General features: G+C 42.7%; 7 non-coding genes and 1 pseudogene across 7 annotated transcripts; 3 read left to right on the top strand and 5 right to left on the bottom strand.

Annotated features, from left to right (window-relative positions):
* Positions 1 to 274: 274 nt before the first annotated feature.
* Positions 275 to 377, bottom strand: LOC149716699 (5S ribosomal RNA; annotated as a pseudogene).
* A 2,565-nt stretch (positions 378 to 2,942) lies between these two features.
* TRNAN-GUU (transfer RNA asparagine (anticodon GUU)) lies at positions 2,943 to 3,015 on the top strand. The gene has a single exon. It is a non-coding gene; the product is annotated as a tRNA-Asn (tRNA).
* Positions 3,016 to 3,529: 514 nt separating this feature from the next.
* TRNAN-GUU (transfer RNA asparagine (anticodon GUU)) lies at positions 3,530 to 3,602 on the top strand. Its single transcript has one exon. It is a non-coding gene; the product is annotated as a tRNA-Asn (tRNA).
* A 1,689-nt stretch (positions 3,603 to 5,291) lies between these two features.
* TRNAN-GUU (transfer RNA asparagine (anticodon GUU)) lies at positions 5,292 to 5,364 on the top strand. Its single transcript has one exon. It is a non-coding gene; the product is annotated as a tRNA-Asn (tRNA).
* A 14,668-nt stretch (positions 5,365 to 20,032) lies between these two features.
* Positions 20,033 to 20,105, bottom strand: TRNAN-GUU (transfer RNA asparagine (anticodon GUU)). The gene has a single exon. It is a non-coding gene; the product is annotated as a tRNA-Asn (tRNA).
* A 1,835-nt stretch (positions 20,106 to 21,940) lies between these two features.
* Positions 21,941 to 22,013, bottom strand: TRNAN-GUU (transfer RNA asparagine (anticodon GUU)). The gene has a single exon. It is a non-coding gene; the product is annotated as a tRNA-Asn (tRNA).
* A 2,562-nt stretch (positions 22,014 to 24,575) lies between these two features.
* TRNAK-CUU (transfer RNA lysine (anticodon CUU)) lies at positions 24,576 to 24,648 on the bottom strand. The gene has a single exon. It is a non-coding gene; the product is annotated as a tRNA-Lys (tRNA).
* A 1,690-nt stretch (positions 24,649 to 26,338) lies between these two features.
* Positions 26,339 to 26,411, bottom strand: TRNAN-GUU (transfer RNA asparagine (anticodon GUU)). Its single transcript has one exon. It is a non-coding gene; the product is annotated as a tRNA-Asn (tRNA).
* Positions 26,412 to 26,831: the final 420 nt, after the last annotated feature.

Genomic DNA, 26,831 nt, shown 5'->3' with positions numbered 1-26,831 from the left:
AACAAATAAAAATCTAAAAGTACAAATGTTTATTTCACTTCATAATCCTACTTCTATAAATCTACAAGAACATGCACGTACAAAAAGGAGTGAAATCTCACCAAAAACATCGTACGAGAACCGGTGTATTCAGCGTGTTATGGCCGTTGCCGATAGTGCTAGTTAATAATTTGATTTAAATTAACTTTCATCTTTATAAAACAATAACAGAAAGAAGATATGTTTGCTTTTTTTCATATCTGGTGGAATTTGAAAGAGGAAACAAAAGTGAAAAAGCCAACGGCACGCAGTATTCCCAAGTACTGTATGCGCTCGACGCTGCTTAACTTCGGTGATCGGACGAGAACCGGTGTATTCAGCGTGATATGGCCGTTGCCGAGAGTGCTAGTTAATAATTTGAATTTAATTAACTTTCATCTTTATAAAACAATAACAAAAAAGAAGATATGTTTGCTTTTTCATATCTATTAAAATTAATAAGAGGGAAAACAAGTTGGGAAAACCAAAATATTACCTCTCCGAGTCAAGACGACTACTTACAAACTTATTTACCCAGGTATGGAAATGTTTCTTAAGTTAAAATTTATGAAATATTAAAGCAGTATACAAAGCATAGCAAATATACTGTAAATCAGACGACATTTTACATCCAATAATGATATACTTGTACACATTAAAATCATCCGATGGGGGAGAAACGGGAAATGAAGAGATACAACTTTGGAGGGATACTACCTTTACGTGTTTGTAAAGGCCCAATTTTCTACTCCTCAACTGTATACCCTCTACCTCTATGTTCAAAGCCATATTCACAACAGGGTTGCCATATAAACACTATCCTCTCGTTTAACCTCAACGATTTTCTTAGTTTGTCAACATGACTGTTAACGTTACATAACACCAAAGCTTATTTGTGGCTACACACACTGAAAGTAAATGCGTACCATGAAAAGCATGAAAACACGAAGCTATTATCCGATTACGATCAGACCTTTCACTGGTCTGGGCTGCGTTCAGCAGAGCTCACCAAAAAAGACAGCGGATTTTGGAAATGTTTACCGGTGAGCTCTGTCGTCATAGCTTTTCTCCGGTCATCGGCGTTTTATAAATGACGCTAGCGCAATAAAGCGTGCAAGGTACCAAGGCTTAACAAAAATTGTATGATAACATATTTATAGAGATAGATAACAACTTTTATAATTAAAATTAGAAACTAACATATCTCTTAAAATTCTCGCGTGATCAACTGGTTTCACGCCAATTAAATAGCTATAGTCCCATAGAGCTATTTGTATTGATTCATCCATGGTTTTTTCGCCAAGCTGAGAACTACACGTTTTACGTCACGTTATCCAAAAAGCCGACTATTTTCTTTGAAGACCGCGCTAGCTCAGCGCTAAGCACCGTGACGTCAAAATTCAAAAACAAAATCCCGTTATGTAGGACACTGCTAACAGCGCTGGGCTCTGCTGAACGCGGCCCAGATTTCCACCATGATTATATAATCTAAGCCTAATTATTTAATAGTGTATTTAACTTTCGGCTCACTCTGAACCGTTATTGTCTCTGCATTACAGAAACGAAAACCAAACCCAAGCGTTTACTTTTTGGTTCACTAGGCCTATTAACAAATATAAGTTCATTTGACCAACATTGTAGCGTTGCGCTTTATTCACTTTAGGAAGGATTATGCTATAAACAGATGTAGTATAGCTTAAGTAATATATAAACATCCATTTTAAATAATAATATTAAAAAAAATCTTTGGAATATCAAAATGAAATAGAGCTTTAAAGCTACAAAAGTACTAAATGCATCATAATTACGAAAAATATTTCCACATATTCATTTTATATTATGGAAAACGGGAATATTAAGGTTCTGAAGGATTTCTTTACACATCAAAACAAAAACGAACTTCTAACGCAGCGCACTAGGGTAACAACGGACGGACACATATAGACAAACACATAGACTACTGTTTTACCCTTTCCGTATTAATTTTGAGTTTAGAGACATGATTATCTTAAATATTAAAATAAATATAATTAATATTAAATATTTTCTTCGATAGTTGTTCGCCTTATTGAGCGTTACATCGTTTTGAAAAAGAATAATTAAACATTCTTGAGAGACTTGACTAATATTGGCGTTTGAAATGAAGCATACGCCGGTTGCGTCGCCTTACTCAAATAGGTAGTATATAAGGGTGTCGAATCGCAGCTATGGATAAGAACAGCGCAATTGCGTGAACCTTTGGTGGAAGCCCCACCTTAGGAAGGCCGGACGTTTCTCGTAGCCCTGGCCGATCGCCGCGTATGTCTTAACCTTAACGATGATGATGGAGTAGAAGCCAGGTGTACAGACTGGTGTCCATGTGGGATGGACAAAAACAAAGACCAGAAGATGGTGGTGTTAGAAGCCAAGTGTACAGACTGGTGTCCATGTGGGATGGACAAAAACAAAGACCAGAAGATGGTGGTGTTAGAAGCCAGGTGTACAGACTGGTGTCCATGTGGGATGGACAAAGAGCAGATTAACCGAAAGGTTGGTGGTTCGAGCCCACCCGGGAGCGGTGTTGTGAGATCTCAAATGTAACGTAAAAAGCCAAAGTTTTTCCACAATACATGACAATATTTTATATTCTAAGCTTCCGTGGCGCAATGCTTAGTGTGTTCGGCTGTTAACCGAAAGGTTGGTGGTTCGAGCCCATCCGGTAGCGGTGTTGTGAGGTCTCAGATGTGACGAAAAAAGTCAAAGTTTTTGCACAATACCTGAAGACCATTTAATTTTTGGGCTTCCGTTGCGCAATGTTATCGCGTTCATCTGTTAACCGAAAGGTTGGTGGTTCGAGCCCACCCGGGAGCGGTGTTGTGAGGTCGCAGATGTAACGTAAAAATTCAGAGTTTTTCCATAATACCTGACGATAATTTAATTGTTGGGCTTCCGTGGCGCAATGGTTAGCGCGTTCGGCTGTTAACCGAAAGGTTGGTGGTTCGAGCCCACCCGGGAGCGGTGTTGTGTGATATCAAATGTAACGTAAAAAGCTAAAGTTTTTCCACAATACCTGACAACATTTTATATTCTAAGCTTCCGTGGCGCAATGCTTAGTGTGTTCGGCTGTTAACCGAAAGGTTGGTGGTTCGAGCCCATCCGGTGGCGGTGTTGTGAGGTCTCAGATGTGACGTAAAAAGTCAAAGTTTTTGCACAATACCTGAAGACCATTTAATTTTTGGGCTTCCGTTGCGCAATGTTATCGCGTTCATCTATTAACCGTAAGGTTGGTGGTTCGAGCCCACCCGGGAGCGGTGTTGTGAGATCTCAAATGTAACGTAAAAAGCCATAGTTTTTCCAGAATACCTGACGACCATTTAATTTTTGGGCTTCCGTGGCGCAATGGTTAGCGCGTTCGGCTGTTAACCGAAAGGTTGGTGGTTCGAGCCCATCCGGGAGCGGTGTTGTGAGGTGGCAGATGTAACGTAAAAATTCAGAGTTTTTCCATAATACCTGACGATAATTTAATTGTTGGGCTTCCGTGGCGCAATGGTTAGCGCGTTCGGCTGTTAACCGAAAGGTTGGTGGTTCGAGCCCACCCGGGAGCGGTGTTGTGTGATATCAAATGTAACGTAAAAAGCTAAAGTTTTTCCACAATACCTGACAACATTTTATATTCTAAGCTTCCGTGGCGCAATGCTTAGTGTGTTCGGCTGTTAACCGAAAGGTTGGTGGTTCGAGCCCATCCGGTGGCGGTGTTGTGAGGTCTCAGATGTGACGTAAAAAGTCAAAGTTTTTGCACAATACCTGAAGACCATTTAATTTTTGGGCTTCCGTTGCGCAATGTTATCGCGTTCATCTATTAACCGTAAGGTTGGTGGTTCGAGCCCACCCGGGAGCGGTGTTGTGAGATCTCAAATGTAACGTAAAAAGCCATAGTTTTTCCAGAATACCTGACGACCATTTAATTTTTGGGCTTCCGTGGCGCAATGGTTAGCGCGTTCGGCTGTTAACCGAAAGGTTGGTGGTTCGAGCCCATCCGGGAGCGGTGTTGTGAGGTGGCAGATGTAACGTAAAAATTCAGAGTTTTTCCACAATACCTGACGAACATTTAATTTTTGGGCTTCCGTGGCTCAGTGAAATTCGCGTTCGGATTTAACCGATAGTTTGGTGGTTCAAGCCCATCCGTGAGCGGTGTTGTGAGATCTCAAATGTAACGTAAAAAGTTAGAGTTTTTCCACAATACCTGACGAATCTTTTAATTTTTGGGCTTCCGTGGCTCAAAGAAATTCGCGTTCGGCTTTTAACCGATAGTTTGGTGGTTCAAGCCAATCCGGGAGCGGTGTCGTGAGATCTCAAATGTAACGTAAAAAGCTAAAGTTTTTCCACAATACCTGACGACCATTTAATTTTTGGGCTTTCGTGGTTCAATGAAATTCGCGTTCGGCTTTCAACCGATAGTTTGTTGGTTCAAGCCCATCCGGGAGCGATATTGTGAGGTCTCAGATGTAACGTTAAAATCAGAGTTTTTCCAAAATACCTGACGAACATTTAATTTTTGGGCATCCGTGGCTCAATGGTTAGCACGTTCGGCTGTTAACCGAATGGTTGGTGGTTCGAGCCAACCCGGGAGCGGTGTTTTGAAATCTCAAATGTAACGTAAAAAGCCAAAGTTTTTCCAACATGACTGACGACCATTTAATTTTCGGGCTTCCGTGGCGCAATGGTTAGCGCGTTCGGCTGTTACCCGAAAGGTTGGTGGTTCGAGCCCACCCGGGAACGTTGGTGTTAAGTTTTATAAGTGACGTAAAAAGTCAAAAATTTTCCAGAATACCTGAAGACCATTTAATTTTTGGGCTTCCGTGGCTCAATGGTTATCGCGTTCATCTGTTAACCGAAAGGTTGGTGGTTCGAGCCCACCCGGGAGCGGTGTTGTGAGATCTCAAATGTAACGTAAAAAGCCAAAGTGTTTCCACAATACCTGACGCCCATTTAATTTTTGGGCTTCCATGGCGTAATGGTTAGCGCGTTCGGCTGTTAACCGAAAGGTTGGTGGTTAGGGCCAACCCGGGAGCGGTGTTGTGAGGTCGCAGATGTAACGTAAAAATTCAGAGTTTTTCCACAATACCTCACGACCATTTAATTTTTGGGCGTCCGTGGCGCAATGGTTAGCGCGTTCGGCTGTTAACCGAAAGGTTGGTGGTTCGAGCCCATCCGGGAGCGGTGTTGTGAGGTCGCAGATGTAACGTAAAAATTCAGAGTTTTTCCACAATACCTGACGATAATTTAATTGTTGGGCTTCCGTGGCGCAATGGTTAGCGCGTTCGGCTGTTAACCGAAAGGTTGGTGGTTCGAGCCCACCCGGGAGCGGTGTTGTGTGATATCAAATGTAACGTAAAAAGCTAAAGTTTTTCCACAATACCTGACAACATTTTATATTCTAAGCTTCCGTGGCGCAATGCTTAGTGTGTTCGGCTGTTAACCGAAAGGTTGGTGGTTCGAGCCCATCCGGTGGCGGTGTTGTGAGGTCTCAGATGTGACGTAAAAAGTCAAAGTTTTTGCACAATACCTGAAGACCATTTAATTTTTGGGCTTCCGTTGCGCAATGTTATCGCGTTCATCTATTAACCGAAAGGTTGGTGGTTCGAGCCCACCCGGGAGCGGTGTTGTGAGATCTCAAATGTAACGTAAAAAGCCATAGTTTTTCCAGAATACCTGACGACCATTTAATTTTTGGGCTTCCGTGGCGCAATGGTTAGCGCGTTCGGCTGTTAACCGAAAGGTTGGTGGTTCGAGCCCATCCGGGAGCGGTGTTGTGAGGTCGCAGATGTAACGTAAAAATTCAGAGTTTTTCCACAATACCTGACGAACATTTAATTTTTGGGCTTCCGTGGCTCAGTGAAATTCGCGTTCGGATTTAACCGATAGTTTGGTGGTTCAAGCCCATCCGTGAGCGGTGTTGTGAGATCTCAAATGTAACGTAAAAAGTTAGAGTTTTTCCACAATACCTGACGAATCTTTTAATTTTTGGGCTTCCGTGGCTCAAAGAAATTCGCGTTCGGCTTTTAACCGATAGTTTGGTGGTTCAAGCCAATCCGGGAGCGGTGTCGTGAGATCTCAAATGTAACGTAAAAAGCTAAAGTTTTTCCACAATACCTGACGACCATTTAATTTTTGGGCTTTCGTGGTTCAATGAAATTCGCGTTCGGCTTTCAACCGATAGTTTGTTGGTTCAAGCCCATCCGGGAGCGGTATTGTGAGGTCTCAGATGTAACGTTAAAATCAGAGTTTTTCCAAAATACCTGACGAACATTTAATTTTTGGGCATCCGTGGCTCAATGGTTAGCACGTTCGGCTGTTAACCGAATGGTTGGTGGTTCGAGCCAACCCGGGAGCGGTGTTTTGAAATCTCAAATGTAACGTAAAAAGCCAAAGTTTTTCCAACATGACTGACGACCATTTAATTTTCGGGCTTCCGTGGCGCAATGGTTAGCGCGTTCGGCTGTTACCCGAAAGGTTGGTGGTTCGAGCCCACCCGGGAACGTTGGTGTTAAGTTTTATAAGTAACGTAAAAAGTCAAAAATTTTCCAGAATACCTGAAGACCATTTAATTTTTGGGCTTCCGTGGCTCAATGGTTATCGCGTTCATCTGTTAACCGAAAGGTTGGTGGTTCGAGCCCACCCGGGAGCGGTGTTGTGAGATCTCAAATGTAACGTAAAAAGCCAAAGTGTTTCCACAATACCTGACGCCCATTTAATTTTTGGGCTTCCATGGCGTAATGGTTAGCGCGTTCGGCTGTTAACCGAAAGGTTGGTGGTTAGGGCCAATCCGGGAGCGGTGTTGTGAGGTCTCAGATGTAACGTAAAAAGTCAGAGTTTTTCCACAATAGCTGACGAACATTTAATTTTTGGGCTTCCGTGGCTCAATGAAATTCGCGTTCGGCTTTAAACCGATAGTTTGGTGGTTCAAGCCCATCCGGGAGCGGTATTGTGAGGTCTCAGATGTAACGTAAAAAGTCAGAGTTTTTCCACAATACCTGACGAACATTTAATTTTTGGGCTTCCTAGGCTCAGTGAAAATCGCGTTCAGCTTTTAACCGATAGTTTGGTGGTTCAAGCCCATCCGGGAGAGGTGTTGTAAGATCTCAAATGTAACGTAAAAAGGTAAAGTTTTTCCACAATACGTGACGACCATTTAATTTTTGGGCTTCCGTGGTTCAATGAAATTCGCGTTCGGCTTTTAACCGATAGTTTGTTGGTTCAAGCCCATCCGGGAGCGGTATTGTGAGGTCTCAGATGTAACGTAAAAATCAGAGTTTTTCCAAAATACCTGACGAACATTTAATTTTTGGGCTTCCGTGGCTCAATGGTTAGCACGTCCGGCTGTTAACCGAATAGTTGGTGGTTCGAGCCAACCCGGGAGCGGTGTTTTGAGGTCTCAGATGTGACGTAAAAAGTAAAGTTTTTCCAACATACCTGACGACCATTAAAACTTAACATCAACGTTCCCGGGTGGGCTTGAGCCACCAACCTTTCGGATAAAAGCCGATTGCGCTAACCATTGAGCCACGGAAGCTCAGAAACCTAATTGTTGTCAGGTATTTTGGAAAAACTTTGACTTTTTACGTCACATCTGCGACCTCACAACAACGCTCGCGGATGGGCTCGAACCACCAACCTTTCGGTTAAAAGCCGAACGCACTAAGCATTGCGCCACGGAGGCTTAGAATTTAAAATGTTGTCAGGTATTGTGGAAAAACTTTGACTTTTTACATTACTTATAAAACTTAACACCAACGTTCCCGCGTGGGCTTGAGCCACCAACCTTTAAGATAACAGCCGAATGCGCTAACCATTGCACCACAAAAGCCCAAAAATTAAATTGTCGTCAGGTATTGTGGAAAAACTTTTATATTTTGGGTTACATCTGACACCTCACAACACCGCTTCCGGTTCGGCTCGAACCACCAACCTTTCAGTTAACAGATGAACGCGCAAACCATTGCGCCACGGAAGCCCAAAAATTAAATAGTCTTCAGGTATTGTGGAAAAACTCTGACTTTTTACGTAACATCTGAAACCTCGCAGCACCACTCCCGGGTGCGCTCGAACAAACAACCTTTCGGTTAACAGATGAACGCGATAACCATTGCGCAACGGAAGCCCAAAAATTAAATGGTCTTCAGGTATTGTGGAAAAACTTTGACTTTTTACGTTACTTATAAAACTAAACACCAACGTTCCCGGGTGGGCTTGAGCCAACAACCTTTCGGATAACAGCCGAACGCGCTAACCATTGCGCAACGGAAGCCCAAAATTTAAATGTTCGTCAAGTATTGTGGAAAAACTCTGACTTTTTACGTAACATCTGAGACATCACAAGACCACTCCCGGATGGGCTCGAACCACCAAACTATCGGTTAAAAGCCGAATGCGAATTTCATTGAGCCACGGAAGCTCTGAAATTAAATGTTCGTCAGGTATTGTGGAAAAACTTTGACTTTTTACGTAACATCTGAAACCTCACAGCACCGCTCCCGGGTGCGCTCGAACCACCAACCTTTCGGTTAACAGATGAACGCAATAACCATTGCGCAACGGAAGCCCAAAAATTAAGTGGTCTTCAGGTATTATGGAAAAACTTTGACTTTTTACGTTACTTATAAAACTTAACACCAACGTTCCCGGGTGGGCTTGAGCCACCAACCTTTCGGATAACAGCCGAACGCGCTAACCATTGCACCATGGAATCCCAAAAATTAAATGGTCTTCAGGTATGGTGGAAAAACTTTTATATTCTAGGTTACAGCTGACACCTCACAACAGCGCTCCCGCATGGGCTCGAACCACCAACCTTTCGGTTAAAAGCCGAACGCACTAAGCATTGCGCCACGGAAGCTTAGAATTTAAAATGTTGTCGGTTAGATTGGAAAAACTTTGGCTTTTTACGTTACATTTGAGGCCTCACAACACCGCTCCCGGATTGGCTCGAACCACCAACGTTTCGGTTAACAGATGAACGCGATAACCATTGCGCAAAGGAAGCACAAAAATTAAATGGTCTTCAGGTATTGTGAAAAAACTTTTTTATTCTGGGTTACAGCTGACACCTCACAACACCGCTCCCGGATGGGCTCGAACCACCAACCTTTCGGTTAAAAGCCGAACGCACTAAGCATTGCGCCACGGAAGCTTAGAATTTAAAATGTTGTCAGGTATTGTGGAAAACTTTGACTTTTTACGTTACTTATAAAACTTAACACCAACGTTCCCGGGTGGGCTTGAGCCACCAACCTTTAAGATAACAGCCGAACGCGCTAACCATTGCACCACGGAAGCCCAAAAATTAAACTGTCGTCAGGTATTGTTGAAAAACTTTGTCTATTTACGTTACATTTGAGACCTCCCAACACCGCTCCCGGATGGGCTCAAACCATTAACCTTTCGGTTAACAGCCGAACGCGCTAACCATTGAGCCATTGAAGCTCAGAAATTAAATGGTTGTCAGGTATTGTGGAAAACTTATAACTTTTTACGCTACATCTGAGACCCCACAACACCTCTCCCGGGTGGGCTGCAAACACCAACCTTTCGGTTAACAGCCGAACGCGCTAACCATTGCGCAACGGAAGCCCAAAATTTAAATGTTCGTCAGGTATTGTGGAAAAACTCTGACTTTTTACGTTACATCTGAGACCTTAAAACACCGCTCCCGGATGGGCTCGAACCACCAACCTTTCGGTTAACAGCCGAACGCGCTAACCATTGCGCCACTCAAGGCCAAAAATTAAACGGTCGTCAGGTATTGTGGAAACACTTTGGCTTTTTACGTTACATTTTAGATCTCACAACACCGCTCCCGGGTGGGCTCGAACCACCAACCTTTCGGTTAACAGATGAACGCGATAACATTGCGCAACGGAAGCCCAAAAATTAAATGGTCTTCAGGTATTGTGGAAAAACTTTGACTTTTTACGTCACGTCTGACACCTCACAACACCGCTACCGGATGGGCTCGAACCACCAACCTTTCGGTTAACAGCCGAACACACTAAGCATTGCGGCACGGAAGCTTAGAATATAAAATATATATTAAATTAATATATTAAACGATTTAACTATTTTTAAAGTTATTTACTGGCGATTAAAATAATTAAAAATAATTATATTTATTTAAATATTAAAGATAAACCCAAGTACTGAAGTCGTTAAATCATTGCCTCCTATATCTATCAAGGCCCGTGCATTGCGTTATATTTCGTACATTGTCTCTTATATCTTTTTAGGCCCGTGCATTGCGTTATATTTCCTACATTGTCTCCTGTATCTATCAAGGCCCACGCATTGTGATATATTTCCTTCATTGCCTCCAATATCTATCGAGGCCCGTGCATTGCGATATATTTTTGAGAACAACAACCAAAATGGGAAGCTCCTCTCAGAACCATAATAATTTGTTTTCTCAGTTATATGAAATGAAAATATGGATAATATTTTCGGCAATTCGATTTGAATGGCTCTTTCTGATGTATCATTCTCTCAGCACTGTTCATAATGGACAGGAACGTAGAGATTCGAGACACTAGGAATTACGATAGTGTTTCAAATCCTCTGTATTGAGGGCTTAAAGGCTTGGAGTGAGTCGAAAGATAAATACACATCCTATTTTTTAGTTGTACCATGCGTACCACAATGTTGCCAGGCGTTTATTGAAGGATGCTTGGGTACTTGGTACAGACTGTTACGTCTACCAAGTTTCCTAGCATCCAAGAATAAATAGGATTCATAGAAGCCAGTGTTATGGGCATGTCATGGGTCAAGTCGTTAAATATATCGACGCAGTTAAATAGCTGATGGCATTATTTTATCCACTTTCCCATTGCCTTTCGAGTGGAAGTTCAACTTTGGCACGGACGACAGATGGCGCTCTTAAATTTCTACCGCCAAAAATCGTTGTTGTCTGCTCGTTTTCCCCTTCCGCGTTTTTTCGTTATAAACTTATGATTTAACGAACTGTTAAGATAAAATTTCATATTTCCTAAGACAGATAAGCTTCTACTCCTTTCATCTTACTCCCAGTTAGATTACCTCAACCGTATTCTTAGTCTACCAGTATGATTTGTAACATTTGTCCATATCAAAGCTGAATCATACCTCGCCACACAAAAAGCAAATGTCCCCAAAACATGGAAGCCACAACCCAATCACACATAAGCTAGGCTCGTACTTGTTCATCGCCTTCGATTATTTCACTAATATTAGCATTATCATTTTGTACATTATTGGGTTCCTCATTAATAGATATGCCTACGCTTACGGTACTTTCATTAGAGCTTTTATTTAATGCGTCATCTTTCGCAGAATCATGGCCAACTGGCCTCGCGGTAGGACCAACATTGGGTGTGCTAGAACCTGTTCCCGAAACAGCCTTTTTTTCAGCTGCTAACACTCTTCTCCTTTCATTTTCTCGTTTCCTAAATTCAGGATCTAACCTTTTTGCCCTCATTCTTTCCCTTGCTTTACGTTTCCTGATTTCCTCTTTACTTAAATTATTATCCTCCTCCATTTTATTATTCAGTTAAATACTCACAAAAATCCGCAAAAGCAATCCCCTTGCAAGACTCTGTAACGTTTGAAATATTATTTTCCGAAGAAAGTTATTACAGAAGATTGAATTATGAAGCACTACCTTTCAAATTCAAATAAAGAATGATAAAAGTGCGAAAATAAGGTCTTTCACAAATAGGGGGCGTATAATGTAAACATTTTTTTTTATATTTAAAAAATATTCTTAGATAAGATTGTCAAATACTTTTTTCGCCGTTGAATTTTTTTTAACACCAGCTTGTAATCTAACTGGGAGTAAGATGAAAGGAGTAGAAGCTTATCTGTCTTAGGAAATATGAAATTTTATCTTAACAGTTCGTTAAATCATAAGTTTATAACGAAAAAACGCGGAAGGGGAAAACGAGCAGACAACAACGATTTTTGGCGGTAGAAATTTAAGAGCGCCATCTGTCGTCCGTGCCAAAGTTGAACTTCCACTCGAAAGGCAATGGGAAAGTGGATAAAATAATGCCATCAGCTATTTAACTGCGTCGATATATTTAACGACTTGACCCATGACATGCCCATAACACTGGCTTCTATGAATCCTATTTATTCTTGGATGCTAGGAAACTTGGTAGACGTAACAGTCTGTACCAAGTACCCAAGCATCCTTCAATAAACGCCTGGCAACATTGTGGTACGCATGGTACAACTAAAAAATAGGATGTGTATTTATCTTTCGACTCACTCCAAGCCTTTAAGCCCTCAATACAGAGGATTTGAAACACTATCGTAATTCCTAGTGTCTCGAATCTCTACGTTCCTGTCCATAAAAAAGTGACATAAAAAAAACCAATTGCCAATATTTATTTATTTTTTATGTTATATTCTTTATGAAAATACTTTAAGCCAGCAGTATTACTTTACTTGAAGTGTATAACCGCCCCAATGAGGAAGAGACGTACTTCTTACCAAGCCAAACCAAACCTAACCGAACAGTAACGTTTTGGAATAGGAATATTATTTGAGAAGTCAATGAAGATAAACATCAATATTTTGGAAAAGGCGTAACAATGTTAAATGATTTATAAAATATTACTAACCTAACCCGGTTTTGAACGAAAACGTTTTTTTTTGGAAGAAATTGTTTTTGTTAAATGCTTAACCCGAGTCCAATTTTCGCTTTTTCTGTATACTATTATATTATATATTTTGAAAACACGGTGTTGAAAACTTCCTGAGGTCGTTTTTTATTATCATCTTGTTACATAGTTGTCAAATATAGTGGCGCTTCCTAGGCAGTACGAATGTATTGAAAACGTTAGGACTTTTGAGGTCGCTTAATTCGATAAATAGCTTCGTTTGAATTGTAAATACGAAACCCGCGGTTGGGCTAAATTCATTAGAAACTTTGGCGGGATTCGGTCTAACGGAATTCTACGCAATGGAAATATACCTATTTAAACAAATCTAGCCGACCTGTTGGAAATGTTCTATTATTAAAGCCAAGAAAGCTTATTTATTTTTCATGTCGTACCATCACTTTAAACATATATTTTGCTCAAAATTTGAGTAAAGAAGTCCTTTTCTCAATATAAAATGAAAACCATTATGGGTTTCATTATGAATAAACCACCTTGTGGTAAAATATACCTCCACTTTTTAATTGTTTTTCTAAAATATAATTCTTCATAAAATAATGATTTAAAAAATTGAAACCTCATACCAAAGTATTAAAAACATGTTACATTAAATAACACCCGGCAAACGTTGATGTTTAGCTTAGTGTTAAGATTATTCTGTGTTTACCTCTTAAACGTGATAAAATAAGAAGTGTTTCTATTTGCAACACATTTTAAGGATCCTTATAGAGAAACAGAGATGTAATTAGACATCTACATTGAAGCAATAAACATTACCTCACACCAATGTTTAACTTTATAACATGTTCATATGTTGCAAACTTAAACACTTTTTTTCTGTGTAAGAAAGAAATTCTTTCTAATTATGTTTAAGTGATAAAATAATGACTACTTCATAATAATAACCATGTGAAATGCTTTAAGATTACAAATTTTCTGAGTCATGGACAATCGTCAATAAGCTCAAGAACCAAAAAACGAGTACTATCAGATTGCTCTAAAATGGTTACAATGGACATTCGACCCTTCAGATCAATCCAAGGTGAAGGTTTTCGCATATTAGCAAATTCACTAATATCTGTTGGTGCTCAGCATGGAAATATCGACGCGTCGTTAGTACTTCCAAACCTACCTACAGTTAGCAGAAACTGCGAGGATCTCTACCGTAAAGTGAAGAAGAAACTAATTATGGATTTGGATTCAGTTAAATCTATAGCACTCACAACAGACGGCTGGACAGACAGTTTCAGAATGGTGTAGTACATTTCTGTAACGGTTCATTTTTACCAGGAAGACTTTAGACTTTAGTGCAAAGTTTTAGGTACAAGAGAAATTGATAAAAAAAATCAGGCGATAATATCCGTGAGCTTGTTTTATTAGAGGTATTGAAAGAATTTGAATTAGAGAACAAAGATATTTATTTTGTTTCCGACGGTGCTGCCAATATGGTGTCAGATTTGAGAAAGTATCCATGGTTTTGGTGCGCCGCACACCAATTAAACCTGATTTTGGACCACGTAACCTACTTCAAAAAGTCTGGATTGCAAAGAAAGTTGGTGAAAACTCTGAAACAAGAAGTGTGTACTCGATGGAATTCGCGGTTGGAAATGATTGAGTCCGTGTACGAGGCAAAAGACCAAATTAGAAAATTATTGTCAGAACGAGGAGAGGAGAGACTTTTTTTCCAAATAGACATGGAAATGTTAAAATCCACCATCAAGATACTGGAATGTTACAGATCTTGCAGTAATGATCTTTGTCAGGAAAAAAAACCTACTTTGCACCTTGTTATTCCATGGCTGGACAGACTCAAAAAAGAAGATGATCATCCAGAAATTAAAAAGGTATAGTTCTTTTCCAAAAATTGGTGTTTTAAGAACTTCACGTACAGTAAAACGAAACACTTGTTATAATTGTATTTCGTAGTGCAAAGAGCTACTCTTTGCAGAGCTTCAAAAGTTCACGATCAACAAGTACCATAAAATGGCAGTTTTCTTAAACCCTAAAATGAAACTAATGAAATCAATTCCTGAAGAGCAGCGATCTAGTGTGATCAGTTATATTCGTGGTGAACTGGAGCAGGATACTACACTTAATGAAGATGATGATGATGATTGCTCTGACTCGCAGCCACTTTCAAAAATAGCAACTAACAATCATTTAATTTCTGAGCTTCCGTGGCTCAGTGGATAGTGCGTTCGGCTGTTAACCGAAAGGTTGGTGGTTCGAGTCCACCCGGGAGCGGTGTTGTGAGATCTCAAATGTAACGTAAAAAGCCAAAGTTTTTCCACAATACCTGAAGACCATTTAATTTTTGGGTTTCCGTTGCGCAATGGTTTTCGCGTTCACCTGTTAACCGAAAGGTTGGTGGTTCGAGCCCATCCGGGAGCGGTGTTGTGAGATCTCAAATGTAACGTAAAAAGCCGAAGTGTTTCCACAATACCTGACGACCATTTAATTTTTGGGCTTCCGTGGCGCAATGGTTAGCGCGTTCGGCTGTTAACCGAAAGGTTGGTGGTTCGAGCCCATCCGGGAGCGGTGTTGTGAGGTGTCAGATGTAACGTAAAAAGCTAAAGTTTTTCCACAATACCTGACGTCCATTTAATTTCTGGGCTTCCGTGGCTCAATGAAATTCGCGTTCGGCTTTTAACCGATAGTTTGGTGGTTCAAGCCCATCCGGGAGCGGTGTTGTGAGATCTCAAATGTAACGTTAAAAGCCAATGTTTTTCCACAATACCTGACGACCATTTAATTTGTGGGCTTCTGTGGCGCAAGGTTTAGCACGTTCGGCTTTTAACCGAAAGGTTGGTGGTGCGAGCCCATCCGGGAGCGGTGTTGTGAGGTCTCATATGTGACGTAAAAAGTCAAAGTTTTTCCAAAATACAATTAGACCATTTAATTTTTGGGCTTCCGTGGCGCAATGTTTAGCGCGATCGGCTGTTACCCGAAAGGTTGGTGGTTCGAGCCCATCCGGGAGCGGTGTTGTGAGGTGTTGTGAGGTGTCAGCTGTAACCCAAAATATAAAAGTTTTTCCACAGTATATGACGACCATTTAATTTTTGGGATTCTGTGGTGCAATGGTTAGCGCGTTCGGCTGTTATCCGAAAGGCTGGTGGTTCGAGCCCATCCGGGAGCGGTGTTGTGAGGTGTTGTGAGGTGTCAGCTGTAACCCAAAATATAAAAGTTTTTCCACAGTATATGACGACATTTAATTTTTGGGCTTCCGTGGCGCATTGGTTAGCGCGTTCGGCTGTTACCCGAAAGGTTGGTGGTTCGAGCCCATCCGGGAGCGGTGTTGTGAGGTGTCAGCTGTAACCCAAAATATAAAAGTTTTTCCACAGTACCTGACGACCATTTAATTTTTGGGCTTCCGTGGCTCAATGAAATTCGCGTTCGGCTTTTAACCGATAGTTTGGTGGTTCAAACCCATCCGGGAGCGGTGTTGTGAGATCTCAAATGTAACGTAAAAAGCCAATGTTTTTCCACAATACCTGACGACCATTTAATTTGTGGGCTTCTGTGGCGCAAGGTTTAGCACAATCGGCTGTTAACCGAAAGGTTGGTGGTGCGAGCCCATCCGGGAGCGGTGTTGTGAGGTCTCATATGTGACGTAAAAAGTCAAAGTTTTTCCAAAATACCTGACGACCATTTAATTTTTGGGCTTCCGTGGCGCAATGGTTAGCGCGATCGGCTGTTACCCGAAAGGTTGGTGGTTCGAGCCCATCCGGGAGCGGTGTTGTGAGGTGTTGTGAGGTGTCAGCTGTAACCCAAAATATAAAATTTTTTCCACAGTATATGACGACATTTAATTTTTGGGCTTCCGTGGCGCAATGGTTAGCGCGTTCGGCTGTTACCCGAAAGGTTGGTGGTTCGAGCCCATCCGGGAGCGGTGTTGTGAGGTGTCAGCTGTAACCCAAAATATAAAAGTTTTACCACAGTACCTGACGACCATTTAATTTTTGGGCTTCCGTGGCTCAATGAAATTCGCCTTCGGCTTTTAACCGATAGTTTGGTGGTTCAAGCCCATCCGGGAGCGGTGTTGTGAGATCTCAAATGTAACGTAAAAAGCTAAAGTTTTTCCACAATACCTGACGACCATTTAAGTTGTGGGCTTCTGTGGCGCAATGCTTAGTGCGTTCGGCTTTTAACCGAAAGGTTGGTGGTTCGAGCCCATCCGGGAGCGGTGTTGTGAGGTGTCAGCTGTAACCTAGAATATAAAAGTTTTTCCACAAAACCTGAAGACCATTTAATTTCTGGGATTCCGTGGTGCAATGGTTAGCGCGTTCGGCTGTTATCCGAAAGGTTGGTGGCTCAAGCCCACCCGGGAACGTTGGTGTTAAGTTTTATAAGTAACGTAAAAAGTGAAAGTTTTTCCACAATACCTGAAGACCATTTAATTTTTGGGCTTCCGTTGCGCAATGGTTATTGCGTTCATCTGTTAACCGAAAGGTTGGTGGTTCGAGCCCATCCGGGAGTGGTGTTGTGATGTCTCAGATGTTACGTAAAAAGTCAGAGTTTTTCCACAATACGTGACGAACATTTAAATTTTGGGCTTCCGTTGCGCAATGGTTAGCGCGTTCGGCTGTTAACCGAAAGGTTGGTGTTTGCAGCCCACCCGGGAGAGGTGTTGTGGGGTCTCAGATGTAGCGTAAAAAGTTATAAGTTTTCCACAATACCTGACAACCATTTAATTTCTGAGCTTCAATGGCTCAATGGTTAGCGCGTTCGGCTGTTAACCGAAAGGTTAATGGTTTGAGCCCATCCGGGAGCGGTGTTGGGAGGTCTCAAATGTAACGTAAATAGACAAAGTTTTTCAACAATACCTGACGACAGTTTAATTTTTGGGCTTCCGTGGTGCAATGGTTAGCGCGTTCGGCTGTTATCTTAAAGGTTGGTGGCTCAAGCCCACCCGGGAACGTTGGTGTTAAGTTTTATAAGTAACGTAAAAAGTCAAAGTTTTCCACAATACCTGACAACATTTTAAATTCTAAGCTTCCGTGGCGCAATGCTTAGTGCGTTCGGCTTTTAACCGAAAGGTTGGTGGTTCGAGCCCATCCGGGAGCGGTGTTGTGAGGTGTCAGCTGTAACCCAGAATAAAAAAGTTTTTTCACAATACCTGAAGACCATTTAATTTTTGTGCTTCCTTTGCGCAATGGTTATCGCGTTCATCTGTTAACCGAAACGTTGGTGGTTCGAGCCAATCCGGGAGCGGTGTTGTGAGGCCTCAAATGTAACGTAAAAAGCCAAAGTTTTTCCAATCTACCTGACAACATTTTAAATTCTAAGCTTCCGTGGCGCAATGCTTAGTGCGTTCGGCTTTTAACCGAAAGGTTGGTGGTTCGAGCCCATGCGGGAGCGCTGTTGTGAGGTGTCAGCTGTAACCTAGAATATAAAAGTTTTTCCACCATACCTGAAGACTATTTAATTTTTGGGCTTCCGTTGCGCAATGGTTATTGCGTTCATCTGTTAACCGAAAGGTTGGTGGTTCGAGCGCACCCGGGAGCGGTGCTGTGAGGTTTCAGATGTTACGTAAAAAGTCAAAGTTTTTCCACAATACCTGACGAACATTTAATTTCAGAGCTTCCGTGGCTCAATGAAATTCGCATTCGGCTTTTAACCGATAGTTTGGTGGTTCGAGCCCATCCGGGAGTGGTCTTGTGATGTCTCAGATGTTACGTAAAAAGTCAGAGTTTTTCCACAATACTTGACGAACATTTAAATTTTGGGCTTCCGTTGCGCAATGGTTAGCGCGTTCATCTGTTAACCGAAAGGTTGTTTGTTCGAGCGCACCCGGGAGTGGTGCTGTGAGGTTTCAGATGTTACGTAAAAAGTCAGAGTTTTTCCACAATACCTGAAGACTATTTAATTTTTGGGCTTCCGTGGCGCAATGGTTTGCGCGTTCATCTGTTAACTGAAAGGTTGGTGGTTCGAGCCGAACCGGAAGCGGTGTTGTGAGGTGTCAGATGTAACCCAAAATATAAAAGTTTTTCCACAATACCTGACGACAATTTAATTTTTGGGCTTTTGTGGTGCAATGGTTAGCGCATTCGGCTGTTATCTTAAAGGTTGGTGGCTCAAGCCCACGCGGGAACGTTGGTGTTAAGTTTTATAAGTAATGTAAAAAGTCAAAGTTTTTCCACAATACCTGACAACATTTTAAATTCTAAGCCTCCGTGGCGCAATGCTTAGTGCGTTCGGCTTTTAACCGAAAGGTTGGTGGTTCGAGCCCATCCGGGAACGTTGATGTTAAGTTTTAATGGTCGTCAGGTATGTTGGAAAAACTTTGACTTTTTACGTCACATCTGAGACCTCAAAACACCGCTCCCGGGTTGGCTCGAACCACCAACTATTCGGTTAACAGCCGGACGTGCTAACCATTGAGCCACGGAAGCCCAAAAATTAAATGTTCGTCAGGTATTTTGGAAAAACTCTGATTTTTAGGTTACATCTGAGACCTCACAATACCGCTCCCGGATGGGCTTGAACCAACAAACTATCGGTTAAAAGCCGAACGCGAATTTCATTGAACCACGGAAGCCCAAAAATTAAATGGTCGTCACGTATTGTGGAAAAACTTTACCTTTTTACGTTACATTTGAGATCTTACAACACCTCTTCCGGATGGGCTTGAACCACCAAACCATCGGTTAAAAGCCGAACGCGAATTTCTTTGAGCCACGGAAGCCCAAAAATTAAAAGATTCGTCAGGTATTGTGGAAAAACTCTAACTTTTTACGTTACATTTGAGATCTCACAACACCGCTCACGGATGGGCTTGAACCACCAAACTATCGGTTAAATCCGAACGCGAATTTCACTGAGCCACGGAAGCCCAAAAATTAAATGTTCGTCAGGTATTGTGGAAAAACTCTGAATTTTTACGTTACATCTGCGACCTCACAACACCGCTCCCGGATGGGCTCGAACCACCAACCTTTCGGTTAACAGCCGAACGCGCTAACCATTGCGCCACGGAAGCCCAAAAATTAAATGGTCGTCAGGTATTCTGGAAAAACTATGGCTTTTTACGTTACATTTGAGATCTCACAACACCGCTCCCGGGTGGGCTCGAACCACCAACCTTTCGGTTAATAGATGAACGCGATAACATTGCGCAACGGAAGCCCAAAAATTAAATGGTCTTCAGGTATTGTGCAAAAACTTTGACTTTTTACGTCACATCTGAGACCTCACAACACCGCCACCGGATGGGCTCGAACCACCAACCTTTCGGTTAACAGCCGAACACACTAAGCATTGCGCCACGGAAGCTTAGAATATAAAATGTTGTCAGGTATTGTGGAAAAACTTTAGCTTTTTACGTTACATTTGATATCACACAACACCGCTCCCGGGTGGGCTCGAACCACCAACCTTTCGGTTAACAGCCGAACGCGCTAACCATTGCGCCACGGAAGCCCAACAATTAAATTATCGTCAGGTATTGTGGAAAAACTCTGAATTTTTACGTTACATCTGCGACCTCACAACACCGCTCCCGGATGGGCTCGAACCACCAACCTTTCGGTTAACAGCCGAACGCGCTAACCATTGCGCCACGGACGCCCAAAAATTAAATGGTCGTCAGGTATTGTGGAAAAACTCTGAATTTTTACGTTACATCTGCGACCTCACAACACCGCTCCCGGGTGGGCTCGAACCACCAACCTTTCGGTTAACAGATGAACGCGATAACATTGCGCAACGGAAGCCCAAAAATTAAATGGTCTTCAGGTATTGTGCAAAAACTTTGACTTTTTTCGTCACATCTGAGACCTCACAACACCGCTACCGGATGGGCTCGAACCACCAACCTTTCGGTTAACAGCCGAACACACTAAGCATTGCGCCACGGAAGCTTAGAATATAAAATATTGTCATGTATTGTGGAAAAACTTTGGCTTTTTACGTTACATTTGAGATCTCACAACACCGCTCCCGGGTGGGCTCGAACCACCAACCTTTCGGTTAACAGATGAACGCGATAACCATTGAGCCACGGAAGCCCAAAAATTAAATGGTCTTCAGGTATTCTGGAAAATTTTTGACTTTTTACGTTACTTATAAAACTTAACACCAAAGTTCCCGGGTGGGCTCGAACCACCAACCTTTCGGGTAACAGCCGAACGCGCTAACCATTGCGCCACGGAAGCCCGAAAATTAAATGGTCGTCAGGTATGTAGGAAAACTTTGGCTTTTTACGTTACATTTGAGATTTCAAAACACCGCTCCCGGGTTGGCTCGAACCACCAACCATTCGGTTAACAGCCGAACGTGCTAACCATTGAGCCACGGATGCCCAAAAATTAAATGTTCGTCAGGTATTTTGGAAAAACTCTGATTTTAACGTTACATCTGAGACCTCACAATACCGCTCCCGGATGGGCTTGAACCAACAAACTATCGGTTAAAAGCCGAACGCGAATTTCATTGAACCACGAAAGCCCAAAAATTAAATGGTCGTCAGGTATTGTGGAAAAACTTTAGCTTTTTACGTTACATTTGAGATCTCACGACACCGCTCCCGGATGGGCTTGAACCACCAAACTATCGGTTAAAAGCCGAACGCGAATTTCTTTGAGCCACGGAAGCCCAAAAATTAAAAGATTCGTCAGGTATTGTGGAAAAACTCTAACTTTTTACGTTACATTTGAGATCTCACAACACCGCTCACGGATGGGCTTGAACCACCAAACTATCGGTTAAATCCGAACGCGAATTTCACTGAGCCACGGAAGCCCAAAAATTAAATGTTCGTCAGGTATTGTGGAAAAACTCTGAATTTTTACGTTACATCTGCGACCTCACAACACCGCTCCCGGATGGGCTCGAACCAACAACCTTTCGGTTAACAGCCGAACACACTAAGCATTGCGCCACGGAAGCTTAGAATATAAAATATTGTCATGTATTGTGGAAAAACTTTGGCTTTTTAAATAACATTTGATATCACACAACACCGCTCCCGGGTGGGCTCGAACCACCAACCTTTCGGTTAAAAGATGAACGCGATAACCATTGCGCAACGGAAGCCCAAAAATTAAATGGTCTTCAGGTATTGTGGAAAAACTTTGACTTTTTACGTCACATCTGAGACCTCACAACACCGCCACCGGATGGGCTCGAACCACCAACCTTTCGGTTAACAGCCGAACACACTAAGCATTGCGCCACGGAAGCTTAGAATATAAAATGTTGTCAGGTATTGTGGAAAAACTTTAGCTTTTTACGTTACATTTGATATCACACAACACCGCTCCCGGGTGGGCTCGAACCACCAACCTTTCGGTTAACAGCCGAACGCGCTAACCATTGCGCCACGGAAGCCCAAAAATTAAATGGGCGTCAGGTATTGTGGAAACACTTTGGCTTTTTACGTTACATTTGAGATCTCACAACACCGCTCCCGGGTGGGCTCGAACCACCAACCTTTCGGTTAACAGATGAACGCGATAACCATTGAGCCACGGAAGCCCAAAAATTAAATGGTCTTCAGGTATTCTGGAAAATTTTTGACTTTTTACGTTACTTATAAAACTTAACACCAAAGTTCCCGGGTGGGCTCGAACCACCAACCTTTCGGGTAACAGCCGAACGCGCTAACCATTGCGCCACGGAAGCCCGAAAATTAAATGGTCGTCAGGTATGTTGGAAAAACTTTGGCTTTTTACGTTACATTTGAGATTTCAAAACACCGCTCCCGGGTTGGCTCGAACCACCAACCATTCGGTTAACAGCCGAACGTGCTAACCATTGAGCCACGGATGCCCAAAAATTAAATGTTCGTCAGGTATTTTGGAAAAACTCTGATTTTAACGTTACATCTGAGACCTCACAATACCGCTCCCGGATGGGCTTGAACCAACAAACTATCGGTTAAAAGCCGAACGCGAATTTCATTGAACCACGAAAGCCCAAAAATTAAATGGTCGTCAGGTATTGTGGAAAAACTTTAGCTTTTTACGTTACATTTGAGATCTCACGACACCGCTCCCGGATGGGCTTGAACCACCAAACTATCGGTTAAAAGCCGAACGCGAATTTCTTTGAGCCACGGAAGCCCAAAAATTAAAAGATTCGTCAGGTATTGTGGAAAAACTCTAACTTTTTAAGTTACATTTGAGATCTCACAACACCGCTCACGGATGGGCTTGAACCACCAAACTATCGGTTAAATCCGAACGCGAATTTCACTGAGCCACGGAAGCCCAAAAATTAAATGTTCGTCAGGTATTGTGGAAAAACTCTGAATTTTTACGTTACATCTGCGACCTCACAACACCGCCACCGGATGGGCTCGAACCACCAACCTTTCGGTTAACAGCCGAACACACTAAGCATTGCGCCACGGAAGCTTAGAATATAAAATATTGTCATGTATTGTGGAAAAACTTTGGCTTTTTAAATTACATTTGATATCACACAACACCGCTCCCGGGTGGGCTCGAACCACCAACCTTTCGGTTAAAAGATGAACGCGATAACCATTGCGCAACGGAAGCCCAAAAATTAAATGGTCTTCAGGTATTGTGGAAAAACTTTGACTTTTTACGTCACATCTGAGACCTCACAACACCGCCACCGGATGGGCTCGAACCACCAACCTTTCGGTTAACAGCCGAACACACTAAGCATTGCGCCACGGAAGCTTAGAATATAAAATGTTGTCAGGTATTGTGGAAAAACTTTAGCTTTTTACGTTACATTTGATATCACACAACACCGCTCCCGGGTGGGCTCGAACCACCAACCTTTCGGTTAACAGCCGAACGCGCTAACCATTGCCCCACGGAAGCCCAAAAATTAAATGGTCGTCAGGTATTGTGGAAAAACTCTGAGTTTTTACGTTACATCTGCGATCTCACAACACCGCTCCCGGATGGGCTCGAACCACCAACCTTTCGGTTAACAGCCGAACGCGCTAACCATTGCGCCACGGACGCCCAAAAATTAAATGGTCGTCAGGTATTGTGGAAAAACTCTGAATTTTTACGTTACATCTGCGACCTCACAACACCGCTCCCGGGTGGGCTCGAACCACCAACCTTTCGGTTAACACATGAACGCGATAACATTGCGCAACGGAAGCCCAAAAATTAAATGGTCTTCAGGTATTGTGCAAAAACTTTGACTTTTTACGTCACATCTGAGACCTCACAACACCGCCACCGGATGGGCTCGAACCACCAACCTTTCATTAACAGCCAAACACACTAAGCACTGCGCCACGGAAGATTAGAATATAAAATATTGTCATGTATTGTGGAAAAACTTTGGCTTTTTACGTTACATTTGATATCACACAACACCGCTCCCGTGTGGGCTCGAACCACCAACCTTTCGGTTAACAGATGAACGCGATAACCATTGCGCAACGGAAGCCCAAAAATTAAATGGTCTTCAGGTATTGTGGAAAAACTTTGACTTTTTACGTTACTTATAAAAATTAACACCAACGTTCCCTGGTGGGCATGAGCCACCAACCTTTCGAATAACAGCCGAACGCGCTAACCATTCAGCCACGGAAGCCCAAAAATTAAATGTTCGTCAGATATTTTGGAAAAACTCTGTTTTTTACGTTACATTTGATATCTCACAACACTGCTCCCGGGTGGGCTCGAACCACCAACATTTCGGTTAACAGCGGAAGGCGCTAACCATTGCGCCACGGAAGCCCAAAAATTAAATGGTCGTCAGGTGGAAAAACTTTTATATTTGGGTTACAGCTGAGACCTCACAACACCGTTCCCGGATGGGCTGAACCACCAACCTTTCGAGTAACAGCCGAACGCGCTAACCATTGCGCCACGGAAGGCCAAAAACTAAATGGTCGTCAGGTATTGTGGAAAAACTTTGGCTTTTTACGTTACATTTGAGATCTCACAACACCGCTCCCGGGTGGGCTCGAACCACCAACCATTCGGTTAAGAGCCGAACGTGCTAACCATTGAGCCACGGAAGCCCAAAAATGAAATGTTCGTCAGGTATTTTGGAAAAACTCTGACTTTTTACATTACATCTGAGAACTCACAATACCGCTCCCGGATGGGCTTGAACCCTAAAACTATCGGTTGAAAGCTGAACGCGAATTTCATTGAGCCACGGAAGCCCAAAAACTAAATGGTCGTCAGGTATTGTGGAAAAACTTTAGCTTTTTACTTTACATTTGAGATCTCACAACACCGCTCCCGGATGGGCTTGAACCACCAAACTACCGGTTAAAAGCCGAACGCGAATTTCTTTGAGCCACGGTAGCCCAAAAATTAAATGTTCGTCAGGTATTGTGGAAAAACTTTGACTTTTTACGTCACATCTGAGACCTCACAACACCGCTACCGGATGGGCTCGAACCATCAACCTTTCGGTTAACAGCCGAACACACTAAGCATTGCGCCACGAAAGCTTAGAATATAAAATGTTGTCAGGTATTGTGGAAAAACTTTAGCTTTTTACTTTACATTTGAGATCTCACAACACCGCTCCCGGATGGGCTTGAACCACCAAACTACCGGTTAAAAGCCGAACGCGAATTTCTTTGAGCCACGGAAGCCCAAAAATTAAATGTTCGTCAGCTATTGTGGAAAAACTCTGACTTTTCACGTTACATCTGAGACCTCAGAATACCGCTCCCGGATGGGCTTGAACCACCAAACTATCGGTTTAAAGCCGAACGCGAATTTCATTGAGCCACGGAAGCCCAAAATTTAAATGTTCGTCAGCTATTGTGGAAAAACTCTGACTTTTTACGTTACATCTGAGACCTCACAACACCGCTCCCGGATGGGCCCTAACCAGCAACCTTTCGGTTAACAGCCGAACGCGCTAACCATTACGCCATGGAAGCCCAAAAATTAAATGGGCGTCAGGTATTGTGGAAACACTTTGGCTTTTTACGTTACATTTGAGATCTCACAACACCGCTCCCGGGTGGGCTCGAACCACCAACCTTTCGGTTAACAGATGAACGCGATAACCATTGAGCCACGGAAGCCCAAAAATTCAATGGTCTTCAGGTATTCTGGAAAATTTTTGACTTTTTACGTTACTTATAAAACTTAACACCAACGTTCCCGGGTGGGCTCGAACCACCAACCTTTCGGGTAACAGCCGAACGCGCTAACCATTGCGCCACGGAAGCCCGAAAATTAAATGGTCGTCAGGTATTTTGGAAAAACTCTGATTTTTACGTTACATCTGAGACCTCACAATACCGCTCCCGGATGGGCTTGAACCAACAAACTATCGGTTAAAAGCCGAACGCGAATTTCATTGAACCACGAAAGCCCACAAATTAAATGGTCGTCAGGTATTGTGGAAAAACTTTAGCTTTTTACGTTACATTTGAGATCTCACGACACCGCTCCCGGGTGGGCTCGAACCACCAACCTTTCGGTTAAAAGATGAACGCGATAACCATTGCGCAACGGAAGCCCAAAAATTAAATGGTCTTCAGGTATTGTGGAAAAACTTTGACTTTTTACGTCACATCTGAGACCTCACAACACCGCCACCGGATGGGCTCGAACCACCAACCTTTCGGTTAACAGCCGAACACACTAAGCATTGCGCCACGGAAGCTTAGAATATAAAATGTTGTCAGGTATTGTGGAAAAACTTTAGCTTTTTACGTTACATTTGATATCACACAACACCGCTCCCGGGTGGGCTCGAACCACCAACCTTTCGGTTAACAGCCGAACGCGCTAACCATTGCGCCACGGAAGCCCAAAAATTAAATGGGCGTCAGGTATTGTGGAAACACTTTGGCTTTTTACGTTACATTTGAGATCTCACAACACCGCTCCCGGGTGGGCTCGAACCACCAACCTTTCGGTTAACAGATGAACGCGATAACCATTGAGCCACGGAAGCCCAAAAATTAAATGGTCTTCAGGTATTCTGGAAAATTTTTGACTTTTTACGTTACTTATAAAACTTAACACCAAAGTTCCCGGGTGGGCTCGAACCACCAACCTTTCGGGTAACAGCCGAACGCGCTAACCATTGCGCCACGGAAGCCCGAAAATTAAATGGTCGTCAGGTATGTTGGAAAAACTTTGGCTTTTTACGTTACATTTGAGATTTCAAAACACCGCTCCCGGGTTGGCTCGAACCACCAACCATTCGGTTAACAGCCGAACGTGC

Source organism: Phalangium opilio, unplaced genomic scaffold (assembly GCF_054372755.1).
Source record: "Phalangium opilio isolate 3A_F unplaced genomic scaffold, DU_Popi_V2 ptg000003l_1, whole genome shotgun sequence".
Classification (NCBI taxonomy): Eukaryota; Metazoa; Arthropoda; class Arachnida; order Opiliones; family Phalangiidae; genus Phalangium; species Phalangium opilio.
This window is presented reverse-complemented; position numbering and strand designations above follow the sequence as displayed.